Source organism: Podarcis filfolensis (genome assembly GCF_964270895.1).
Source record: "Podarcis filfolensis genome assembly, chromosome: 14".
Classification (NCBI taxonomy): Eukaryota; Metazoa; Chordata; class Lepidosauria; order Squamata; family Lacertidae; genus Podarcis; species Podarcis filfolensis.
The window spans coordinates 45,417,388-45,442,423 of record NC_139616.1 but is presented as its reverse complement, the minus strand read 5'-3'; the positions used below and the strand labels follow the sequence as shown (position 1 = coordinate 45,442,423).

The 25,036-nt window shown below is 45.1% G+C and overlaps 2 protein-coding genes across 2 annotated transcripts in view; both read right to left on the bottom strand.

The window, feature by feature from the left end:
- CACNA1H (calcium voltage-gated channel subunit alpha1 H) overlaps positions 1 to 25,036 on the bottom strand; it is a 365,872-nt gene that overhangs the window by 258,042 nt on the left and 82,794 nt on the right. The gene's annotated exons all lie outside the window — the stretch shown is intronic.
- Positions 4,843 to 25,036, bottom strand: part of LOC310749103 (myosin-11) — a 1,537,435-nt gene continuing 1,517,241 nt past the window's right edge. Inside the window, exon 38 of the transcript XR_014541487.1 lies at positions 4,843 to 5,020. The gene's annotated coding sequence lies outside the window, so the exon portion shown is untranslated. The remainder of the gene's footprint in view (positions 5,021 to 25,036) is intronic.

Genomic DNA, 25,036 nt, shown 5'->3' with positions numbered 1-25,036 from the left:
TTATCCATCCTACGCCAGATTCTGCCAGACACACCAGCCATATGCTGCTTTGCTGAACCTAGGCAGTGCCTTTTATTTAAACGCTGGGCCTGTGTGGCCTCCAGCCACCATCTTCTGGAATAATTACAAGTATTCAGCAAGGCGGCTGCTTTCGGGGAATGTTTATTCATGTCAATCACCTGGTAAGCAGTTATAATTAACGGCCCTCCCATGCTGTTGCTTTGCTCTCAGACACCATGGGATGCTGGGAGGCCTATTTGTCTTTACTGGTTGAGTCCTGATTTGTGGGGTGTGCTCTAAGAGCTTGCAGTCAACATTTTGGTTCCAAGAAGAACTTTGAGATGGGGTGGGGGCTGGAGGAAAAATACCCTGAAACCAGACCCCAGTTCATCTTCCCACCCACCCCAGTCAGATGATGACATCCGACTGGGTTGCCCCAGCCACTCTGAGTGGCTTCCAACAAATTAAAAACATAATAAAACATTAAACGGTCCAGCGCCGAGGGCCTTCTGGCGGTTCCCTCATTGCGAGAAGCAAAGCTACAGGGAACCAGGCAGAGGGCCTTCTCGGTAGTGGCGCCCGCCCTGTGGAACGCCCTTCCAGCAGATGTCAAAGCGATAAACAACTACCTGACATTCAGAAGACATCTTAAGGCAGCCCTGTTCAGGGAAGTTTTTAACGTGTGATATTTTACTGTATTTTTGGTTTCTATGGAAGCCGCCCAGAGTGGCTGGGGAGGCCCAGCCAGATGGGCGGGGTATAAATAATAAATTATTATATTATTATTATTATAAACACTAAAAAACGACAACCCCACCCCTTCCCTATACAGAGCTGACTTCAGATGTCTTCTAAAGGTTGTATAGTTACTTATCTCCTTAGCTCAGAGATAACTCCATACCCTCCAACATTTCTCCAGTGAAAATAGCAACGTCCTAAGGAAAAGAGGAAAAAGAGGGCCAGGGCCTTCTCAGTGATGGCTCCGACCTGGTGGAATGCTCTGTCCCATGAGACCAGGGCCCTGCAGGATTTAACTTCCTTCCGCAGGGCCTGTAAGACAGAGCTATTCCACCTGGCTTTCAATTTGAACTTAGCCTGATCTTTTATTCCCCTTCCTTCTCTCCCTCTCCCCTTTTTATGAAGATTACCTGCTCTGGGATCCCACAGCTAATTCTCCCCTAAGTAGGACTAATTTAGCCAGCTAGCCCTGGTGATCATCTAATGTTTATTGAATGGATTTTCCCCTAAATTGATTTTTGAATTCTGAATTTATTGTTATTCATGTTTTATACTGTATTTTATGCTGTTTTTTGTTGCATCAATTAAGTGTTTAAAATTTGTTGTTTGTTGTCCTGAACTGGGAAGGCAGGGTATAAATAATAATAATAATAATAATAATAATAATAATAACTATTATTTTGGGATCAAATCAGAAACCGGGATGGCTTCTGTAAACTTGAAACTGTCCTTGGAAAATAGGGGCATTTGGAGGGTCTGAGATGAGCCACAGTCCTGACCCAACAGGGCTGTTCCGATTTTCCTAAACAAGTCTTTTAAGTGGAGATATTTTCACCCTGCCCTCTTTCTGCATTAGATTTGCAATTGGGGTGTGTGTGTGTGTGGTTTTTTAAAAATGAAATTGGTTTTTAAATATTTTTTTCGTTGTTGACGTTTTTTATTAATAAATGGGTCTAAGATGTTCTGTAGGAAGTGATTCATAGATGAAAGGAACTGGATTAAAAACATCTGTGGGGCATCTCTTTGTCCAAGTGTGGTTTGGATAACACACGACGGGCCGGTGGCATTTCCTGGAAGAAAGCAGCTGCTTAACTGGCCAGCAACACGTCGTATGTAAGATTATAAGCCCACCTTCTGACGATGCATTATCTTAGCACCCTGGGTCACTGATGACATGGATGATATGTGGAATGAGAGCATCCAAAATGCTAAGTAAAGGGCTAATTCTCACAAGGGCTCTAGAACTCCGTGGTGTCCTACATGTAAGACAGCTATGTCATTCAGTACAGTTATGTCAGTTATGAACAAGTCTCAACAGTGGCAAGTATGTTCTGCTGTGCCGCTGTCTACCTCAGAGGTAGTCTATAACCATATTTATCTCTGATACAAACCTATATAATATGTGTTAGCAATATAAGAACACCTACCTGTCTTGTATATTTAATCCAACAAGTGCAAGTACACTGGGAAGAAGTTATTTGTTATCTAAGCTTTAAAAGGGGATGTGGGTGGCGCTGTGGGCTAAACCACAGAGCCTAGGGCTTCCCGATTGGAAGGTCGGCAGTTCGAATCCCCGCGACGGGGTGAGTAAAGGGGTCCCTTTACCTTTACCTAAGCTTTAAAAGAGAGACTGTCTTGTGTAGGGTTCATAGGACGGGAAAAGGAAACTAATTAAAGGGTCGAATGACCTGTGTTCTCTTCTGCATAGCTCTGCAAATGGGAACTAGATTTTAATTCCCACACAAGACAGTTCACATTTCATTCACGTGTTGCAAAAAAGATACAGCGAACCAAAATGCAGCTATCATTTGAAATTGTCCACATTTGGCAATCTGGTTCTCCAGTCTAGTAATGTGCACACAAATTCATATACTAAGGCAGGGGTCACCAACCGGGTGACATGGCACTTTGAGAAAGAAAGTTAAGGGGGAAAATGTGCAAGTTCCTTCTAAGCCATTTCTGCGAAATGAAAGTGAGTGTGGTCACCTCCAGTGCTGAGAAATGTTCCCTGTTGCTATCTCCAGCATCAGTGTATATAAAATCAATACTGTGTGGTGACCCTAATCAGGAACAGCAGCTGGGTTGCCATATTTCAGTCTGGACCCAAAAGCTGTCGAGCCTTTTTGGGGGGCAAAGTTGCTGAGCTCCAAAAAAAAATCCGAAGTTTTTGAATTGATTTTAGAAAATTCCACCCGGATGCCCAGATATGTCCAGGAAATTCTGGACATATGGCAGTCCTAGACCAGCAGGACATAGCTTTGTGTTTACCAGCAGGTTGACAGCAACTAACAGGGGTGTCTGTCTTTCTGATTCTGTGGTATGTATCCCCCACAGACTGCAGCTATTTTGTGGCCGTCCCCAGCACTCTCTCAAAATTTGAAAAGGGTTTGTGATCCATGCACTAAAGCAAAGCATGTATAAAAATGCGTATGTTCATTACAATAGCCTAGGAAAAAAATGCAAAAAATTTGGGGAAATGCTTTGCAAATTTAGGCAATGTTGGATTCAAAGAGGTGCACATCGGGAGAACTCTTCTTTCATGAAGACTAATGTTTTTTTTAAAAAAAAGAAAAACGCAAACAGATGTGGAAATTAATGTAAAAACTGTCCATGAGATTGGAGCAATGAGGTTCTGGGAGAAACCATCATTGGCTGATTTGTTCATCCCTGACACGGATTGGCAGGAGCCAGTCAAACCCCTGTCCCTCCTCCACTTCCTAACTGAGCAGCCCAAGTATTTATTTACTACAATGATTTATATACTGCCTTTCAGGATACAAAGCCTTCCAAGGCTAAGTTGTGGTTGATTTTTAGAGAGTAAATACCACATGATATGCTAGCTCCGTATTACGGCAATGATGCACAGATGTTGGAGTTTTCGTTTGCAACAAATCGACAGTGCAACTGACCAGCGGGAAATGCCAGTTGTAAATTGCAAACTTCCCATTGTAAATCGTCAGTGTAATTCCCTAGGCGTAGTTCATCATCTTACTCAATCCAGTTTAGGATCCTAGAATGGAAGGTAGGGTGGAATTTTATACTCAGACTCAAAGTTTGTGGTAGGGACGGGGTAGAAATCTGATTCAGTTCACATTGAAAGATGAACCCACCTGATTTGTGCTTTCTGAAAATGCGCAAACTTAGGGTTGTCATTCGTGTGGATACGTACGGGATTTAATCATTAATAGCATCTGGGGGGGGGGAATTATCTGGGATTTTGAGGTTGATTGCCTAATAAGCTCAACAACTTTGTTTTCCCTGGTGTCCTGAATTTTACTTCTAGAAATATGGCAACCCTGTGCAAACTGAAATGCTGGCATCTTTCAAAATTCACACTTCTCTACATTTTGCAACACAGTTATCCAGCCAACTGATGTGTACTAAAATGCGTATTAGTGAAAAGATATATGACATTTTCTGAAAAGTCTGAAATTTTCTGCAAAGCACTATCATGTACACAACGGGTAGGGAACCTGTTCTGGAGGAGAAGGCTACTGATGACCACTAGTCCACAGCAGAAGGCAGTAATATTTATGAAAACCGGTTTCTGGAAACCACAGGAGGGGAGAGCTGCTCTTGTGCTCAGAAGCTGCTTGCTGGTTTCCCACAATCATCTGGTTGGCCACTGTGAGAACAGAAAGCTAGATTCAATGGGCTCTTCTTATGCTCTTACGTTACTGCACCTCCTATCACCCCTGACCATTAGCTACTGTGGCATTTGCCCTTCTATGTGTGTGACATCATACTGGGTTCATAGGGAAAGGGTTAACTAATTGTAAAATGATTAACCAATGGGAACCCAAGGGACAGAGTTAACTGTGTATAAGGTTTAAGCACAGAGAGAATTTGTTGAGAGGAGTTAAGAGTTAGAGTGGTTGAGAAAACAGTCTGGAGTTAGAGGAGAGAGGGAAGATAAGTCTGTGGGTTGGGCTAGTCTGGTGTGAGAGAGTAAGAGAATTTGTTAAGAGGAGTCAGTCAAACAGTTGAGATAATCAGTCAGAAGGTATTAGGAAGGTGTAGGCCGGTAAAGAAACTAAAGTTGAGATACTGACAGGAATATTATCTGAGAAACCATAAACTTGTTAATGTTTGTAAAATAAACTTGTTTTTTTGGTTCACTTTTAACAACTGACTGGACTCAGTGTTTTATCAGAGAGTAACTGGTTGGTGGCAGCGGGGAAGCAATCACAGTGGTGGCACAGAGATCAATAGACCGTTAAACATCCGGGGACCCTGTGTGATCGCCACAGCCACATTGACTGGGGCTGATGGGAGTTTGAGTCTGCCAACAGCCACAGATATACTCTAATGGTGGACTGTCAGCAAGCAAGAATGAAGGATGCAACTAGCACTGCTTTGCTTCACTTCCACTTCCAACGACGTCTTCCATTTGTCTTCCAGTTGTTGAAATATTATTGCAGTCAACTCTCCAAGAATTGCGTCTGATTCGTAAACAATCCTCAGTACACAGGAGGACTGAGAAATGTTTATACGTTATGCTAGGACATAAATTGATTGGGACCCAAAGACCCAATCCATTACTGTTTTGCCGGGGAGAGTTTCACGCACTGAAACTCACGTTGACATTTCCTCTAATGCCATGCCTTCAAATCTGATTACCGCCACAGCAAATGCAGATAAATGATTTCTTTGCCTTGCGTTTGCCACAGCTGGTTAAAGATGATTGGTCTTGGTGGTCCAGCATTACCCAAAGATGTCTTAGCAGTGCAAGAGAAAGAAAGAAAGAAAGAAAGAAAGAAAGAAAGAAAGAAAGAAAGAAAACAAGGAGTGAAAGGAGCGGAGTAGGGGAAGAGACAGCTTTGAAGAACATCAAGACGGGGAATTGATCGCTAGGAAAAGTCCTCCAGGTGTGATGACCAGATGAACAGGAGAGGCAACGGGTGTGTGTGTGTCTGGGGGGGGGCAAGCCAAAGGAAACACATCAAAGGCAGAAGGGCAGAAAGAGAATGGAGAATTATACTGAACTACAGAAGGTCAACCTGGAATGAGTCCATGCCTTGACATCTCTGACAAGTTAATGGAAACAGATGGCTTTTTGGGCAAGAGTTTTCTATCATCTCTGCCTGTTTAGAGAAACCGGCTTGATAATTTCACTTGCAGATTTTACCTCCTGGGATGCAGGAGCTGGATCACAGCAATCCCATTGGCTCCTGCAGAACCCTTCCATCTGGTGTGTGTGTATTTGGCCTCGGCCCAGTAACCACACCCATTGTTCTGCCCGGACACTGAGGTCCAGTGCCGAGGGCCTTCTGGCGGTTCCTTCACTGCGAGAAGCAAAGCTACAGGGAACCAGGCAGAGGAACTTTTCGGTAGTGGCGCCCGCCCTGTGGAACACCCTCCCATCAGATGTCAAGAAAATAAACAACTATCTGACATTTAGAAGACATCTGAAGGCAGCCCTGTTCAGCAAAGTTTTTAATGTGTGACGTTTTAATGTATTTTTAATCTTTGTTGGAAGCCGCCCAGAGTGGCTGGGGAAGCCCAGCCAGATGGGCGGGGTACAAATAATAAATTGTTGTTGTTGTTGTTTGTGTTTGTGTGCTCTGAAGGTACCAAGCTGCCCTACACCCGAGCCTGCTTACACTTCCCTGTTTAGGGAAGTTTTTAATATTTAATGCTGTATTGTTTTTAACACTCGATTGGAAGCTGCCCAGAGCGGCTGGGGAAACTCAGCCAGATGGGCGGGGTATAAATAATAAATTATTATTAAATTATTATTATTATTGAAAGCACATTCATCCCCAAGGACTCCTGGGAATGGTAGCTTACCCCTTGCAGATCTGCAATCAGGGGTGCCAACTTGAATAAAATAAGGGTTGGGAGGTACCGTATTTTTCCGTGTATTAGATGCCCCCATGTATAAGATGACTCCCTATTTCGGAGGACTCAAACTTAAAAAAGTTTTGCAGAAGAGAGCCAACAGTGGTTGAGGGATTTTGGGAGGCTATTCACCACAGTTTCCTCTACTTCTGGGGGAGGGTGTTAACAAAAAATGCTCGCCCCCCAGAGCGCCCCTTGCAATTGCACACACCGCCATTGCCGCTTATCGTCTACCCGATCAGCACTGGCTACCCATGTATAAGACGAGCCCCCCAATTTTGACTTGATTTTTGGGTAGACAAAAGCTCGTCTTATACACAGAAAAGTACGGTAAGCCCTGCCCCGCATCATCAATCACACACACCATTCAGATGGCAATACCTATCAAATTTATTGGGGGGACTGAAGGGACCTCGGCTGCTAGGATTTGGCTCCTATGGCTACAATTCTCAGCACCCTTCATGAACTACAGTTCCCATGATTCTTTGGGGGCAGGGGCATGTGTTTTGAGTGTGCTTTAAAGCTATGGGGTGTACACCGCCCAAGTCAGACCGTTAAGGTGGCCAAATGTCCTGCTTTATAGAGGGCAGTCCTCGATTTGAGGACCTTCTCCAGTAGATAGGCTGTCTGCCCCAACTCCAGTTCAAAGAACCCTAAGAACCAGTGATGTTTGGTGCACATTGGTACTGGTAGGGTGGAAGCCTGGGAGACTAATAATAGGTTGACAGCCAGTTCAGCTTGGTTGTGTATTTTTTAATGTTTTATTTATTGTTTATGACTACTTTTGCTATGTTGTAGTTATGTTTTTTTTCCATGTTGTAAGTTGCCTGGAGCATGGTTTGAACTGTGGAAAAATGGCATATAAAAAAAATTATGTATGTATGCAACACAGGCTTGTCATACTATAATTTGCAGCTAGCTTCCGCTAGGCTGAAGGTTGCTGGCTGCAGGCACAGTGTTCTTAATATTTTTTGTTAATTATTATTTTTAATGCCACTCTTGCCCACCTGGAGAGTATTGACCCTGCATCTCAAATGAAGAGCTGAGTTTGAGAGGCAGTGGAGCTTGCAAAGTGTATTTGGGGTGCATGGTTGGCTAATATTTAGACCGGTCTCTTCATGTTCCACAGCTCCTGCTGCTAAAGGTAAAGGGACACCTGACCATTAGGTCCAGTCGTGGCCGACTCTGGGGTTGCGGTGCACATCTCACTTTACTGGCCAAGGGAGCCGGCATACAGCTTCCGGGTCATGTGGCCAGCATGACTAAGCCGCTTCTGGCGAAACCAGAGCAGCGCACGGAAACACCGTTTACCTTCCTGCCGGAGTGGTACCTATTTATCTACTTGCACTTTGATGTGCTTTCGAACTGCTAGCTTGGCAGGAGCTGGGACCGAACAACGGGAGCTCACTCCGTCACGGGGATTTGAACCGCCGACCTTCTGATTGGCAAGCCCTAGGCTCTGCTAGTCACTATAATTAAGGCATGGGCATAGCACTTGCCTGGTCACCTATGGCGGAGAAAGATAGCCTATGGAGGACCAGATTGTCCACCCAGTTAGGGGTGGGGGAGAAATCTGATTCAGTTCACATTTAAAGGAGAACCTACCTATCACTTCCAAAACAAGATGCAAACCGAAACACTGCCATCCTTCATGCAAATGCGACTGGAATCTGTGGCAGATGCGGAATGCATAGTACAGTAATAATCATTAAAGACTTTGGATGCAGTTATCCCTTTTCCTGCTGAAGCAGCAGCATATTTACCAGCAAAGCTTGAGTGTTTTTATTTGAATTGGCATGGTGGCACATGAACATCATCTCAGAAGGCAGATTCTCTCGCTCGGTGCCTGAAAGGTGCCTGATATTGTCACTGCCAGAGCTCTGTCTAGTCAGATTGTATGGGATCAATTCCAACTTCTTACCTCTAAGTTTGTGGATGGGCTGCTTGGATGAGTGAAACCAACCACCTGCCTCCTGGATCCTTGCCCATCTTGGCTCATAAAAGTGAGGCAGGCGGGGCTGGGGAATGGACTCTGTGGGTTGGTGAATGTTTCCCTTTGCAAGTGAACCCCTTTTCCCTGAACCCCTTAAAGAGCAGTTATTGATCCACTTCTTTTTTAAAAACCCCACATCTTTGAACCTGGCCAATATGGCCAATTATCGCCCAGTCTATTCCATGGAGGAGTTGATGATGATCTCTGCCTCCATCCCTGGAGAATAAAGCATTTACTTTGGCCGTGCCAAACTCTCTTTCTCAAGCTTCCAGATTTTGCAGAGAGCTGTGGCAGATGCCAAGCGATTGAACAGAACTTCAAAGGAAGCTGGATCCCGACAGTTTTGTCCATCCCAGAAGCAGCTGTTACACCACAAGGCCAAACTCATTGGTTCCTGTGTGTATGTGTGCATCTCTAATCTTTGCAGGACTGGGTTCGGATCCAGGAGGTCCAAAACGCCTGGTATTCGCAGACCAAGCTACTCAAGCTGTCAGCTGCAATGTAGACATCCCATCTGGTAGCAATGAGGATCCTGCTCATGAAGGAATTATATGATACTATTATGGCTATTATTCTAGCTATGAAACACTTCCCCCTCCCTGCCTCCTCCTGCAGGACTCAAGGCAACATGCTTTCCCTGGTCCTGAATGGGGTCACTGTGCCCCTGAAGGACCAGGTGAGCAATTTGGACTCACAACTGTCCTTGGAGGCGCAGGTCAATTCTGTGTCCAGGGCAGCTCTCTACCAGCTCCACCTGCCTCCAGACTGTCTCGCCAGAGTGGTGCATGCTCCTCCTACTTGGACTACTGCAATGCACTCTACGTGGGGCTGCCTTTGAAGGTGACCCAGAAACTACACTAATCCAGAATGTGGCAGCTAGACTGGGGACTGGGAATGGCCGCCGAGACCATATAACACCGGTCCTAAAGGATCTTCATTGGCTTCCAGTGCATCTCTGAGCACAATTCAAAGTGCTGGTGCTGACCTTTAAAGCTCAGCAGCCTCGACCCAGCATACAGTACCTGAAGGAGCGTCTCCACCCCCATTGTTTAGCCTGGACACTGAGGTCCTCCTCTGTCTTCTGGCAGTTCCCTCCCTGAGAGAAGTGAGGTTACAGGGAACCAGGCAGAGGGCCTTCTCGGTGGTGGTGCCTGCCCTTTGGAATACCCTCTGTTCAGATGTCAAGGAGATAAACAACTATCTGACTTTTAGAAGACATCTGAAGGCAGCCCTGTTTAGGGAAGTTTTTAATGTTTGATGTGTTAGTATGTTCTGATATATGCTGTGAGCTGCCCAGAGTGGCTGGGGAAACCCAGCCAGACGGACAGGGCATAAATAATAAAATTGATAAATAATAATAATAATAATAATAATAATTCCACAAAGCATTCAGCAGATCGTAGCAAGCATTTCATGGTATTTTTAATTGTATTTTCTCCTGATCTAATTGCACATGTCAGGTTGCTTACTCATTGCTTACATCTGAAGGCAGCCCTTTATTGGGTAGTTTTTATGTTTTATGTTTTATTATGTTTTTATATGTGGTGGAAGCCACCCAGAGTGGCTGGGAAAACCCAGCAGATGGGCAGGGTATTCCTATTCCTATTCGTATTCCTCCCCCCTCCCTGTTTCGTGAGATGCTTTGAAAACTTGTGCTGGAAAGAGACACAAACTTTTTAAAATAAATACATTAAAAGTCATATCTATATCAACGTTGAACAGCTTTTTAAAGCATGGGGCGCATTGCCTGCCTGAGGCTACTATATGATGGTGCCAGCCCTGCGTCCCTGGTTTCCTATAGCTGAACTAGGGGTGATAAACCTTCCGTAGCACGAGGGCCACATTTCTTCCTGGGCAACCTTCTGGGGGCCACTGACCAGTGATGGTCTGGACAGACCGTAATCCAAGTCAATAAACAATCAGAACCTTTGTTAAACTACGTCCCCATCCTGTACAATGCATTTCAGGTAGCATTGTACCAGTTTAAACAGTCACAGTTTCCTCCCTAAGGAATTTTGGGCAAGGGTGCTGGTTTCCTTCACAGAGCTACGATTTAGATCCAGAGAACAAAACCAAGAGCAGATTAACTAGGCTAAGATGGATTAATTTTATTGATCGCAGTAGGAGTTTCAAATTGCTGCCAAATGTATTCCATGGGTTCACAATATTCTGATAGGGCTCCGGAGGAAGACAGTGGAGTGGCAAATTCAGAAGCGCAGGGCCCTGAATGATAGTCACGGTCACAGCCACCCACATCCCTGCCCACTTCTACGGTTATAAAACCTTCTAAGATTATACAATCTTCTACGATTATACAGTAATAATACTTAGGGATGCAGACAGTGCTCATCAACCTGGGAAGGTAACCCATCCAGGAGAAGGAAAATTCTGATCCCAAATCTCTGCTGCTTTGCAAGATATCTTCAGGAGAAGAAAAGGCTACGGGCAGGTGCGGAGGACTCCCTGGTCCTGCATGGGGTAACTGTGCCCCTGAAGGACCAGGTGTGCAGCCTGGGAGTCATTCTGGACTCACAGCTGTCCATGGAGGCACAGGTCAATTCTGTGTCCAGGGCAGCTGTTTATCAGCTCCATCTGGTACGCAGGCTGAGACCCCACCTGCCCGTAGACTGTCTCGCCAGAGTGGTGCATGCTCTGGTTATCTCTCGCTTGGACTACTGCAATTCACTCTATGTGGGGCTACCTTTAAAGGTGACCCAGAAACTACAACTAATATAGAATGTGGGACCTAGACTGGTGACTGGGAGCGGCCGCCGAGACCACATAACACCGGTCCTGAAAGACCTACACTGGCTCCCAATACGTTTCCGAGCACAATTCAAAGTGTTGGCATTGACCTTTAAAGCCCTAAACAGCCTCGGCCCAGTATACCTGAAGGAGCGTCTCCACCTCCATCATTCTGCCTGGACACTAAAGTCCAGCGCTGAGGGCCTTCTAGTAGTTCCCTCACTGTGAGAAGCCAAGTTACAGGGAACCAGGCAGAGGGCCTTCTCCGTAGTGGCACCCGCCCTGTGGAACACCCTCCCACCAGATGTCAAAGAGAAGAACAACCACCAGACTTTCAGAAGACATCTGAAGGCAGCCCTGTTTAGGGAAGCTTTTAATGTTTAACAGACCACTGTATTTCAATATTTTGTTGGAAGCTGCCCAGAGTGTCTGGGGAAACCCAGCCGGATGGGCGAGGTATAAATAATAAATTGTTGTTTTTGTTGTGATTGGTTCTTATTGCAAAAGAGAGGCAGGGACCCAGCTGCAGAAATTGTAACAGGTATTCGACCCCCACCCCACCCCAAACCAGTACACCAATGTGCCCATTGCAGCCACAGAGCAAATGGACCCAAAGCTCCCCCCTTTCATGCTGAATGGGTGGCTCAAGAACGCAGGAGACAGTGACCCTGATGGGACCCAGCAGCTGTCTAGCATCACCAGGTGATGAGAAGAGGACAAGGCTCCTGCAGCTTTTCGTATTAATGGAGACGAGGGGATTTCTGCAGGTTTTTGTCATTTTGAAGCATATTTACTCCACTCGTCAGCTGAAAAGGCTCCCAGAATGACTTACAAAGATCAGTAGTCAGGCAGCCACCCCCCCCCCAAAAGGACATGACACATAAGGAAAAAGGGATGGGGAGGGAGAAGCAAAAATGCAAGTTTAAGCAGCGGTTCTTTTAAAAGTTACAGTTCTTATTAGAACCAGCTGGGGTGGAAATTGTTCATGTAGCCTAGTATGTTCTGTTTTTAATTCTGAATTTTTTAAATTGTAATTTAAAAAGTAATAAATATAGTAATAATTTAAAAGGTAATAACTATAATAATAATAATAATAATAATAATAATAATAATAATAATAATAATACAAACAACAACAACACTGCTTCAGAAATAATAAAGGGTCTTCAGACCCCCACGCCCCAAACCCCTACACCCCTGAGATAGCTTGCAAGTGCTCTGTCGTACTACTTAGGGAAATTTGTATGATGAAGGGATATAATCCTGATATTCATTAGAGTAACTTTATAGTTGACCCCCCTCGGCATACCTCTTTATTTAGCAAAAATATCAATGCCTCTATTTAAAATACAAAAGAAAATGAAAGAAAGAGGGTTTGGAATTGTCCCATGTGGCTGTGGAGGGAGATTACCACACACACGCAGAGCACACAAATTCTACATCATAACCATCTGGAAGCCTCACGTTTCTGCAAATTCTATGTTACTGGGGTGAGCAAGGACAGCAGGCATTAGACGCTGTGCCTGATGTATTGATTTAATAAAGTTTCTCCCCCCCCCCACCTCCATCTGCCTGCTTGTTGCTATGGCTGCGAGCTGCTGACTATGTATAAAAGAGAGAGGAATGAGGGCATGGGATGTGCCTCTTTAGTGACCTCCCGATTTTCAGCGCCTAAGGAAATGTGTAGTTGCAAAGATCTCCCAGGCAAAGGGATTCCCTCATCAGGCGAATAAAGCAGAGAACGTCATACCTGCAACTAGGGTTGCAAGGTCAGGAGCATCCCAGACCCTAAGATTTCAGGGCCCAAACCTGAGACCTGGAGGCAGTCCCTGGTGATGTCACAGTGGAGGCCCTCTGATGATGTCATGGGAGTGGTCCCCGGAGATGGAGGTTAATTGGGAGAGATGATCAGTAGAGGCCGTATTCTTCCGAGTTTCTACGCTACATTTTGCAACCAGGTCCTGCTGGGCTGAAGGTTTCATGCTGCAGGCGCAATCTTCTTAATATATAGCTATATTAATTAAAGGCACTCTGTCCTACTGGGAAATTCAAGCCCTGCCCCTGCCACATGGAGAGGGCCATGTAGAGACTTCACTTAGAGACTTCTCAGGACACCCAACCCTGAGAAGAGAAAGAAGAGACCTGCTACGTGATTTCAGACATGGTGGCATCCTTGCTCAGCAAGTCCAGAAACTCAGCGGAGTTGTTAGGCGGATGTGATGAGCTGTCTCTGCCTGGCTTATAGGACCAGTTCCCCTCCCTGCATGAATAGGGAAAGGAAATAACTACCTTCACTTGGGCCTGAGGTTATCTCCAATGCAAACCTTACCCAGAGTAAACCCATGGGAATTAATGAACATGACCAACGTTGTTAATTTCAGCTGGACTGCTCTCAGTAGAATTTAGTTGGCTAGAATCCCTGGTCTGGAGGCTCTAGCTGGTGCAAAACCATGCAGCAAGATGGTTGGTGGGCTCAAGCCTTCAGAGCTCTCCTTAGGCCATGCCTCTTCTTAATAGGCCACACCCTTCAGTGATTCTGCTTTGCAACGTGAGCAACTTTTCCCGGCTGAAGTGCATCCTTGAACTTCGCTAATGCCTCCCACTTTCCTGGATAGGAAACCATCCTATCGTACAAAGTTAACATTTACATCTGTTGTCCTGCCTCCTTTTGCCTCTGACCCCGCCCACTGCTAGCATGCGGCCCTTGGGAGGAAGCCCTGAAGCGAATGTGGCCCCCGAGGCTGAAGAAAGTATTCCCACACTTGGCAGAAAAAACGGAACTCAGTACGGAGCAGGGTCTGATCTCAATATCAAGGGAGGGAAGGGGCGATTCGAGGGACAGCCTAATTGCGGGACGAAAATGGAGGGGACGGTTAAAAGTTTTATCGTTAGGAACCCCTTGTCACCTCAAATATCCCAAGCGCCACTCTTGAAAGGCAGGTTAACTCAAAATCGCTGGCTTTTTCAGTGCCACTCCTCCTAAGCTGAACAAAGCGGGGCCACGCGTCTTGTTTGACAAGATTTATGGCTCAACCTGTTCGCGTTGCAAACATAACAGGCCGACTCTATTATCCCAGACCTCATGGGCAGCTCTTCAGGGACTTCTATTACAAACTAATGAGGTCCTTGGAATAACTTTTCCACTGCCTGCGAACCTGAAAAGTCAAGGATGGAGTAAGGCGTAGCGAGATGCATTGGAGCGGTGGCGGGGACAATATTTCATCATGGTATGGTGCTGCCGACTCCTGGGGTAAATTTAGGAGCATATATTCTGAGATGTTTTTATTTTGGGCATCTGCGTGCACCAATTATTGTTATTTGCTTGCACTTCACATCAGCTGAGCCCAGTTCACTATCTTCCTTGGAATTCATTCTCTGTCGCACAAGAGAGGGGTGTGTGTTTATTTCACTCTTTATCGTCTCTGGGCTTTCGAGCTTAAAGATCCTTACAAGGTTGTCCTTTCTAAGAGCTAGTGTGGTGCAGTGGTTAGAGCACTGTGAGGGACCAGGGTTCAAATCCCCACTTGGACACAAGGCTCACTGGGTTACCTTGTAAGCCAGTTGCCACCTCCCAGCCTAATCTACCTCACACGGTTGTTGTGGGGATTAAACGAGGGAGGGGGAGAAGCATGCATACCACCTCAAGCTACTAAAGGTGGAGGAGAAATGCAGTACATAAAATAATGGTTGGAGAAAATAAATCAAGCAATCCGCATTAATCTGCCTGCATGTTCTGGTGTTTTCTCAGCCTTCTTAAGTGTATTTTATACTTCAGCACAACAGCTTGTAACATTATGAATGCTGATTTCAACACCCCCTCCCCTCTCTGATCATTGGGGTGAAGATTTGAATGTGCAACGATCTAGTTCATTTTGTAAAAGGGTTGAATTAGTTCATCTTTGGACATGTCCAACTAAAACTAGCTCCCTTTCCAAATGAGCTTTCGAAGCTCAGAGTTGCCCTTGTCGTATTTGCAGGATCACAAATGACCTGCAGGGACTGATTTAGGACGAACACACTTTACTTAGCAGAGTGCCGTAGGTGTGTGTGCAGCGCATTTCATTACGGTGCATGCCCAGGGATTATTTATTTATTTATTTCAATGAAGGGAGAAGTGGGGGGAGGGGGGAGAAACTACAAGACAAACAAATAAGGAAAAGGAAGAGGTGGAGAGGCAAAAGACTAACAAAGTAACCACAACAAAAGTGATCAAGAAGCCAAAACAAGGGTATTTTTCCTGCAGAGAAAAGGACCAGTGTCAATCTGACCAGAGGCAGGGAAGATTTGGAGAGCCAAGAAGAAGAAGTGCTTGGATTTGATATCCCGCTTTATCACTACCCAAAGGAGTCTCAAAGCGGCTAATGTTCTCCTTTCCCTTCCTCCCCCACAACAAACACACTGTGAGGTGAGTGAGGCTGAGAGACTTCAAAGAAGCGTAACTAGCCCAAGGTCACCCAGCAGCTGCATGTGGAGGAACGGGGAATTGAACCCAGTTCACCAGATTACAAGTCTACCGCTCTTAACCACTACACCACACTGGCTCTCTCACCAAGGGCAGTCCTCCTTGTTGGCATGCCACAAAAGCAGGCCTTCACCCTCCACAGATCTCTCTCTGCCGTAAGGTGGACAGTAGAGCTTGGACAGAGGCAGAGCTATGAGACAGAGACAGACACAGGCGGAAGAAAAAGGCTGGAATCGATCTGCAGCTTCTGCCTGCAGAGAAGTCCTTCCTTCTCCCTTACAGTAGAGCCACCACCAGAGCCAATCACTCCACCATCAATTCCAGAGAGAGACCCAGGCACAGGACTGTCTTAAGCAAATGCGGCGCCGGGATGCAAAGATCTGCCCGGTGCTCCCCCCAACTCTTGGGCCCCGGACTCTTGGCCTGGCGCCCCTGAGAGCCCTGCACCCGGGTGCCCTGCACCCCTAGCGCCTATGGGTAAGACAGCCCTGCCCAGGCAGATGCTTCAGATCCATCCCAGCCTTTTTCTTCTGCCTGTATCTCTCTCTGTATGCTTCCTTTGATTTCCCTTTTAAAAAAACCCACAACTTTCGTGTGTGCCTACACCAGCACATCCATGCGGTGTGGTGCTACCAAACTACATACAAAACTGAAACCAGTCGTGTCTCCTTAGCTTTCTTTCCCTCCTGGTGTCACTCAGAACTGATTCCTCTCGTGCAACAGTATCTAAATCACTTACAGTCCTGCTCACATCACAACCCTCCCTTTTAGAGAATTCATAGATTTCTTCCTTTCCTTCTTTTCTCCTGACCATCAATGGCTGGAGAAGAAAAAGTGTTTCATCAGCTGGAAAACTGTCCGGTGTGGCTCGTTTAATTACTGCCCCGCTCTAATTATGCCTTTTAAAAGTTATCTTTCATCAAGCTGTAATTTTATGGAGCATTAATTAATGCACTTGGGCATGCGGAAAAAGAGCCTTTGCAAACAGCAATCCCCATGCCTTTCTCCTCTTCATCCACCATGCAGCTGGTTAATCTTATAAGGGTATATTCGGTCCCATAGGGCCTTCTCAGTTTTTCCTGAAAACATTCCCACCCCCCAGTGAATTCAACTATCTTCTTCTAGCCCCTCCTTTGCCATCCCTTCACAGACATAAACTGTGAATGCCTCTATCCCAGGGGTCAGCAACCTTTTTCAGCCATGGGCCGGTCCACCGTCCCTCAGACCTTGTGGGGGGTGGGGGGTGGGGGAATGAACAAATTCCTATGCCCCACAAATAGCCCAGAGATGCATTTTAAATAAAAGCACACATTCTACTCATGTTAAAACACCAGGCAGGCCCCACAAATAACCCAGAGCTGCATTTTAAATAAACGGACATATTCTACTCATGTAAAAACACGCGGATTCCTGGACCATCCGTGGGCCAGATTGAGAAGGTGATTGGGCCACACAAGGATGGAAGGCTGAAGAAACCCCAACTGAAGAATCATGGCAAGAAAAATTGCTGGACTATGCAGAACTGGCAAAACTGGCATATAAGCTATGGGACAAGGATAACTGTGACTTTAAGGATGAATGGGAACCCTTTACAAAGTATCTGAAGACACAGCAAAGTGAACTGGACTCCTTGGCAGGCTTTGAATAAACTTTCACAAACTTTTTATTGATAATAATCAGCTAAATAGTTTGAGGATCTATACAACTTTGTAACATGCAGAAAACAGCATTCTTAGAGAAACCAAAGCCTGGAACTGAGGGAAGTCGGGGGGTGGGGTCGGGGTGGGTGGGTTTTGTGGGGGGGGAGGGAGGGAGGGAGGGGGAAAAAAGAGAGAAGGTGATTGGGCCACATCCAGCCCACGGGCCTTAGGTTGCCTACCCCTGTTCTATCCTGTAATAATCATTGAGTTTCAAGAGTTTGAATAACAGAATGCTAGTACATTATCTATCTATCTATCATCTATCTATCTATCTATATCTATCTATCTATCTATCTATCTATCTATCTATCTATCTATCTATCATCTATCATCTATCTATCTATCTATCATCTATCTATCTATATCTATCTATCTATCTATCTATCTATCTATCTATCTATCATCTATCATCATCATCTATCTATCATCTATCTATCTATCTATCTATCTATCTATCTATCTATCTATCTATATCATCTCAGTCATCATCATTCTCCCTGTATGTACAGTGGTGCCCCACAAGACGAATGCCTCGCAAAACGAAAAACGCGCAAGACGAAAGGGTTTTTCCGTTTTTGCGTGGCTTCGCAAGACGATTTTCCCTATGGGCTTGCTTCGCAAGACGAAAACGTCTTGTGAGTTTGTTCGCTTTTTTCCTAAAGCCGCTTGAAGAGGCGCAGTTGCGACGGACCGTGCTTCGCAAGACGAAAAACATCGCAAGACGAAGAGACTTGCGGAACGAATTAATTTCGTCTTGCGAGGCACCACTGTATAAAGAGGAAGCAGTGGGCTGAGCACCTGCTTGGCATGCAGAAGGCATCAGATGCAATCCCTGGCATCTTCATGTATATATATAGAGAGAGAGAATTGAGAAGGAAAGGTGAGGAGGCCTTGTGACCGTAAGGATCAAAGATGAGAACTCCATACCCTCCAACATTTCTCCAATAAAAATAAAGATGTGTCCTATTCCATACCCTCCAACAATCCTCCGATGAAAATAGGTACGTCCTACCATACCCTCCAACATTTCTCCTAAGGAAAAGTGGGCCATTCCAGGATCAAATCAGAAACTAGGACGGCTTCTGCAAATCTGGAACTGTCTCTGGATTCACAGGGATCTTGGAGGGTCTGGGAATCCTATGGGCTCCATGGGCCAGACCAGGAATTTATGTGGCTGGAACACAGCCCACTTTACAAAGCTAAGAGTTAACATCCATTTCTACTTTGCCTTTGGCCCCCCCAACCTCTTGAAGGTTGCCCATTAGGAAATGCAACCCTTGGGCTCAAATGCACCCCTCCTCCTCTGCTCTGAGGAGTGCCCCCAAGTGTACAAACCCACTGGAAGACAGCGGTTCCTGATGGCAACCAAGTTTTAAGTGCATTTAGCAAAATTGGTTCAAGTTCTGCCCTCCCTCCTTCAACTCTCCTTCTTTCTCCCCTGATGCGTCTGTGCTGAAAGCTCCCTGTGAGTGGGGACTTGTCTGTGTTGCCTCTAAGTGACTCTGTTAAGGCGCCATGTACATTGAAGTCGCTGCGTGTATAAATAAATACAGTGAATGAGTCAAAGAAAACCCAAACATCTTTCATATATATATAGAGAGAGAGAGAGTCAGTGAAAGGAGAAAATCTTGTTAATAAATTTGTCCTTCTTCCTTAATTCCAAGAAGACCCAAGGAAACCTAAACTCAATTGCTCCTGCTGTTTTAGCTGTTAAGAAAGGGCTTACAATGAGTCACCCTCCAGCAAATACTCACAGAGGAGGGAAGGAAGGGGGGGGGACAAGAGGGAGATGACCAAACAAGGTAATGTTTGTTTTAAATTCAGCCTGGAGTAGATATTCTGCAAGATCTATAGGGAGGAGGGGAGAAAAAACATATTTCCTTGCAACCGAGCCGACTGACCTGCGAATGTTGCCAGCTGTCTATGCTAAAGCAACAGGAAACAAGGGAGTCAAGATTATTACCCACCCACCCCCAAATGCACGTGCGGACAGGCTGTAAAACCCCACTTGACTTGATAAGGGATCTGATGGATTCCTTTTGTATTGCAGAACACAAGTCTTCAGCGTGGTTCAACATGGCTCTTGTCAGGAATACTTAGCCATCCGCTTGTAAGGAGCTCAGTGATGCTGCTATTATTATTATTGCTGCTGCTGTGGATGGAATAGTCAAGGCTAGGGTTACTGGATCTCCAGTGCTAACCTGAAATCTCCAGGTTTGCCTGTCCCCCTTCTCTGCTTCCTCCACCCCTCCCCCAATTAACCTCTGTCTCCAGGGCTCAGCGGTGGGTGGGAGCTCAGGTGAAGAATCACTAGGACCCGTCCCTGTGACATCATCCTCTCCCAGGTCTCCGGTTTGGACCCTGAAATGCCCAGGGTCTGGGATGTACCCACCATGTCTGCTGGCACCTGCCCTGCCCAGTGAGGTAAAAATACAGTTAAGGCACAATCAGGAAAGGCTTGCATTAAAAAGATAAGGTTTTGAACAGGTGCCAAATTTTATACAGATTTGGCCTTAAATAGAAGGAGATGGGTGGTACATGGTCTAAACCACAGAGCCTAGGGCTTGCCGATCAGAAGGTTGGCAGTTTGAATCCCTGCGATGGGATGAGCTTCCATTGCTTGGTCCCTGCTCCTGCCCACCTAGCAGTTCGAAAGCACGTCAAAGTGCAAGTAGATAAATAGGTACCGCTCCTACTGTGCACTGCTCTGGTTTGCCAGAAGCAGCTTAGTCATGCTGGCCACATGACCTGGAAGCTGTACGCCGGCTCCCTCGGCCAATAAAGCGAGATGAGCGCTGCAACCCCAGAGTTGTCCGCGACTGGACCTAACGGTCAGGGGTCCCTTTACCTTTACCTTTAGATGGAGATCAATAAATTGGGAACTACCCAGCTGAAGGTTCGGTGCTGTGTTTCAGTGTTTGAATCCCATTTTTGTATTAGTGTGATTTTAAAAATATAATTCAAAACCATTTTATTTGTAGATCGCCCTGAAAATGAACATTGAAGGGTGCTATAGAAATTCCTGAAAAGAAATCCTGAGTGTCAGCTGGCAATACACTCTTGGAGGCAGAATCCAGCTTGTTCTTCTTGACTGAAGCTTTCTTGGGCTCCCAGTTACACGAAGAAAAGGGTAACGTGTGTTGGTGAGGCAGGGAGGTTTGCAGATTGGTGAGAAAACAAAGATCTGTTTTCTCTCTTGCCCCATCTGCCCGTAATTGGTTCTGACATGTTTGTGGCACCTGGAATGGAAGGAGGAGGAAGGCGAGTTGCAGAATCAATCTGCCACTGGGTGCTGTTGCTTTGATTGATGAAGGAAAGCAGGCAAGCAGAACCCTTTAAATCAGGCAAATGTAATGGTCTAGGATGGGGTTGCAATCCCTCTGAAAGATCACGCACGCAGCTTACGGGTTCTCCTCGGCAGGAACACAGGAAGCTGCTTTGAACGAAGCCAAAGCAGTCACTCATTTTGCTCAGTATTGTATGGGTAGACGATAGCTCAGTTGGTACAGCATGATACTCTTAATATCAGGGTCATGGGTTTGAACCCCACCTTGGGCAAAAGATTGCAGGGGGTTGGACTAGATGACTCTAGCGGTCCCTTCCAACTCTACAATTTTATGATTCTATGAACATTTAGATTGGCACAAGTTAACCAGTGGTTCTCAAAGAGGGTGGCATGCCACACTGCTGTGGCAGGAGAGGGTGGCAAAGTGCGGGAAGATTCAAGGACAATCAAAGAAACATTTAAACATTTCCGTATAGTATAGTATAGTATAGTATAGTATAGTATAGTATAGTATCAAAGTATTATTTATTTACAGTGGTACCTCTGGTTATGAATGGGATCCGTTCCGGAGGCCCATTTGCAACATGAAAAGCCCACAACCTGAAGCACTGCATCTGCGCAGGTGCGCGGTGTGATTTGGCGCTTGTGTGCATGCACAATTTAGCGCTACTGCACGTGCCCAAGTGGCGAAACCCGGAAGTAACCCTTTCCGGTACTTCTGGGTTGCGGTGGGACACAACCTGAAAAAACGTAACATGAAGCAAACGTAATGTGAGGTATGACTGTATTTGCAGAATATGAACAGATATTCCACAGCATCGACTACTCTTCTACATTTCTCCATGACTGATTGGTGTGAGCATGGATTTTCAACTCTGACACATACAAAAGATCAGAAAAGAGAAAGGTTTCTTTATGCTGATGAGGAGATGAGAGTTTGTTTGCCTCAAATGAGACCAAATATAAAAGAGATCACCCAGCAAAAGCAAGCTCATACCTCTCACCGAGTTTGCAGACATACTTAAGGTACATATGCAAGAGGCTTGTTTATAATTATATTTGGGGAATGACTCATGTTCTTATTGTTTTGTACGTTCTGGATGTCCCACGATCATATTATAAAACTGTCGTCTTCTGGGTTATAAATCAAGTACTGCTGGTTGGTTTCTTTTTGTTCTCCAATGTATTTCTTATCAATGAAAAATTCAGTGTGGGACGAGGAAATTTTTATTCAATGGTGCAGATAAAAAACTTTGACAACCACTGGTCTAAACTGGCTGGCAGAGGATCTTTGGGCTTTCAGAACAGGAGTCTATTCACAGACTTACCTGGAATTATTATTATTATTATTATTATTATTATTATTATTATTATTATTAGTGCTCCTAGCCATTGGGTTGCCCCAGCCACTCTGAGATGTCAGGGTTTGAATCTTGGGCCTTCTGCCTGCAAAGCAGATGCTCTACCAAAGAGCTATGACCTTAAAATTAAAGTATGGTTCCAGTCTTCATGGTTCTGAGCAAAGGGCTAAATTTAATAAGAACCTGGGGAGCTCTGCCTTATTGCAAGTCACACTGTTGGTCCATCTAGCTCAATATTGAGAACACAGTTCTTTTCCCAGGTGATGCAAGTTCTCCTCCATGTCCTCCTCACAAGATGTGTCCAAAAGGTGTTTAAAGTAAGCCAATATCCAAGGCTAAGCTACCACCAAAGGTGAAATGGCAGACTTTTGTCTATACAGATGTAAATACTGATTTGGGGCATTTTGTCCTCTAATGAAGGCAACCTAGGCCTTCATGGAAAATGGAAAATGAGCCCAAATAGCTCCAGTGACTCTCAAAAGATTGCACAAAAGAGTCTTCATCTCAAGAGATGCTCTCTCTCTTTGGCTGTTGTTTTTTTTAAAACAACAAGGGAAATTTGTTAAATAATATCCCGGTTTAAAAGATTTATAAAAATAGACCGATGTCTCCGAGTCATCAAAGTCAGAACTGAGTTTTTAGTCAACTTTTGCCTTATAAGTCTTTATTTTCTGGAAGTTCATCTCTGCACCAAGGTAATCGTTTGGCTTCCTTCACAGATATTCCAAGGGCTGGCCCGTGGGAAACAGAAGATCATTTTTTTCTGAAATAGCTGGTGTGTTGAGCAGCAGTTACTGCTGAACTGCAACTCCCAGCTGCTCTAGTTAGCATGGCCAATGGCCAGCGATGATGGGAATTATAGTATACAAGGACTGGCAGTGCCATTCCAATGATGCACTAAAAAGGATATACCAAGAGCTCAGGCCACAAGTTTCAATATAAGGAATAATTCCTACTCGAGAGTTGAAAAGAAAAACGTGTATATTCTGCTAAGAATAACAGTTTGAAGCTGATAGTAAATTTAAACACAACGTGTAAGTACGATAGTTTTAAGGTAATACGTTTAAATACAGGAATAATGTAGTTTCAAATATGTAGTGATATAATATAGAGGTACATGAAATACCAGTACACAACAATTATTTTGTACAAGTCTCAATGGCAGTCAAAAGAAGTCCATATTATATAGAATCAGAATAAGGAATAAAGAATCAAATAGGGCCGAAAAGGAGTATCCGGAGTGTGAATCAGATGTACGACTCATCTATCAGCATCAATGATGCAGACAGAATACATTCCCAGTCCTTCTGGGAGATGCTGGGTCTTGAACCTGTGACCTTCTGCATGCAGTGCTGATGCTATACCCCTGAGCCACGTCCCAGGAGCACAACTCTGAATGAGTTAGCTACAAATAGCAAGGGTGCTATTTTCAGAATACCGGGGCTTTCTTCCTTAAAACAATGAAGTCACCTGCCTTTTGAAAGGGAATGGCCCATCTCAAAGGCAAGGAGAAAGTCAAAGAAATGGGGGGAGGAGTGGGGAGGGAGAGAGCCCCTATCCCCTTCAAAATGCTGGTGTCTGCTTGCTCTCATTTTTTATGCCTGCTTTAATATACACATCCACCCCAAACATTGCAAGTGTCTGTGTCGCTCTGGCTGACGCCATCTATCAGCCGAGAATAGCGACGACGGAATGTTTGCCCCCATCTCCCAGGTACACAACGCGTCTTGCAAAAAAAGAGAAAACCCATAAAAAGATGTATTTACACAATAAACTACAGACAATTGCACAATCTTTCAAGCCTGACGGGCAGAAACGTTGCAGCCGGGCTGGAGATAACACGCCGGTTACTCTGCAAGCGAGATTGTGTGCTTTCTAAGGTGCGTACGGATAAGAGCCTAACATTGCTACCAATATTTCACTTACGGTGGAATTCAGAGCAGATTTTTCATTGGCCGGGGTGGGATTACCTGGAGTCAAACATCTCAGTGCAGCCAAGGCATAGCATATCATTCTGCTATAGGAAGAACACCTGACTTTTGCCAAGGAATACCACACCGTTCTGCTATGGGATTTGCAACCACAAGTTGTACTGGTGGCCACTTGAGAGCCTTTAAAAGAACAAGTTCATAGAGGATCTGATTAGTCATGATGATTGTGTGCTACCACCATGACTGGAGAATGTCTCTGAATACCAGTTGTTGGAGAACTTGAGATCTATTGCACTCATGGCCTGCTTATGTGCTTCTTTGAGCATCTGACTGGCCACTGTGAGAACTAAAAGCTGACCCAGATGGCCCTTTGGTCTGATCCAGCAGGCCTCTTCTGATGTTTTGATGTTTGTAAATGGAGAACCACTCCAGAAAAGGCCAATTCTCTCCTTGGACCTCCCACAGTCACCACTGTTGTTTACTACCACCCTTTTCCATGCATCTACAGAGGCGTGTTACCGTAAACAAAAAAAAGAAAGCCATCTGCCATTGTACCAGGAGTTGGTGGAATCTGAAGTTTGTTGGGAAATCAGCTCCCTGTAAAACCGACATGTGAGATCTAGTGCTGGATCATGAATTACTAGGAAGCCGGAAAAGTTTTAAATACCCGCCCAAGAAATAGTTTTATTAGGCCTGGCTATATATAGGCATTTGCCGAGGCCAAAATAACTAACGAGAGCTGGCATTGTGTGGCCCTAGAGAACAGCTATATCTGGGTGACCTGGAGGACAGTACAAAATAAAATAAAATAGATCATCGTGGGAAAATGCATCCTACAGCCACAATCTCTTTGTTCTTTAACAGAAAGCAAAGCAGGATCATTGGGTGGAGAGTGTTTTGCCTTGAGAAGGTGACTTTGGGCCACTTCCCCATTAGGGGTGGAGGAGAAATTCATATTCCTTTTGCAAATTCCTTTTGT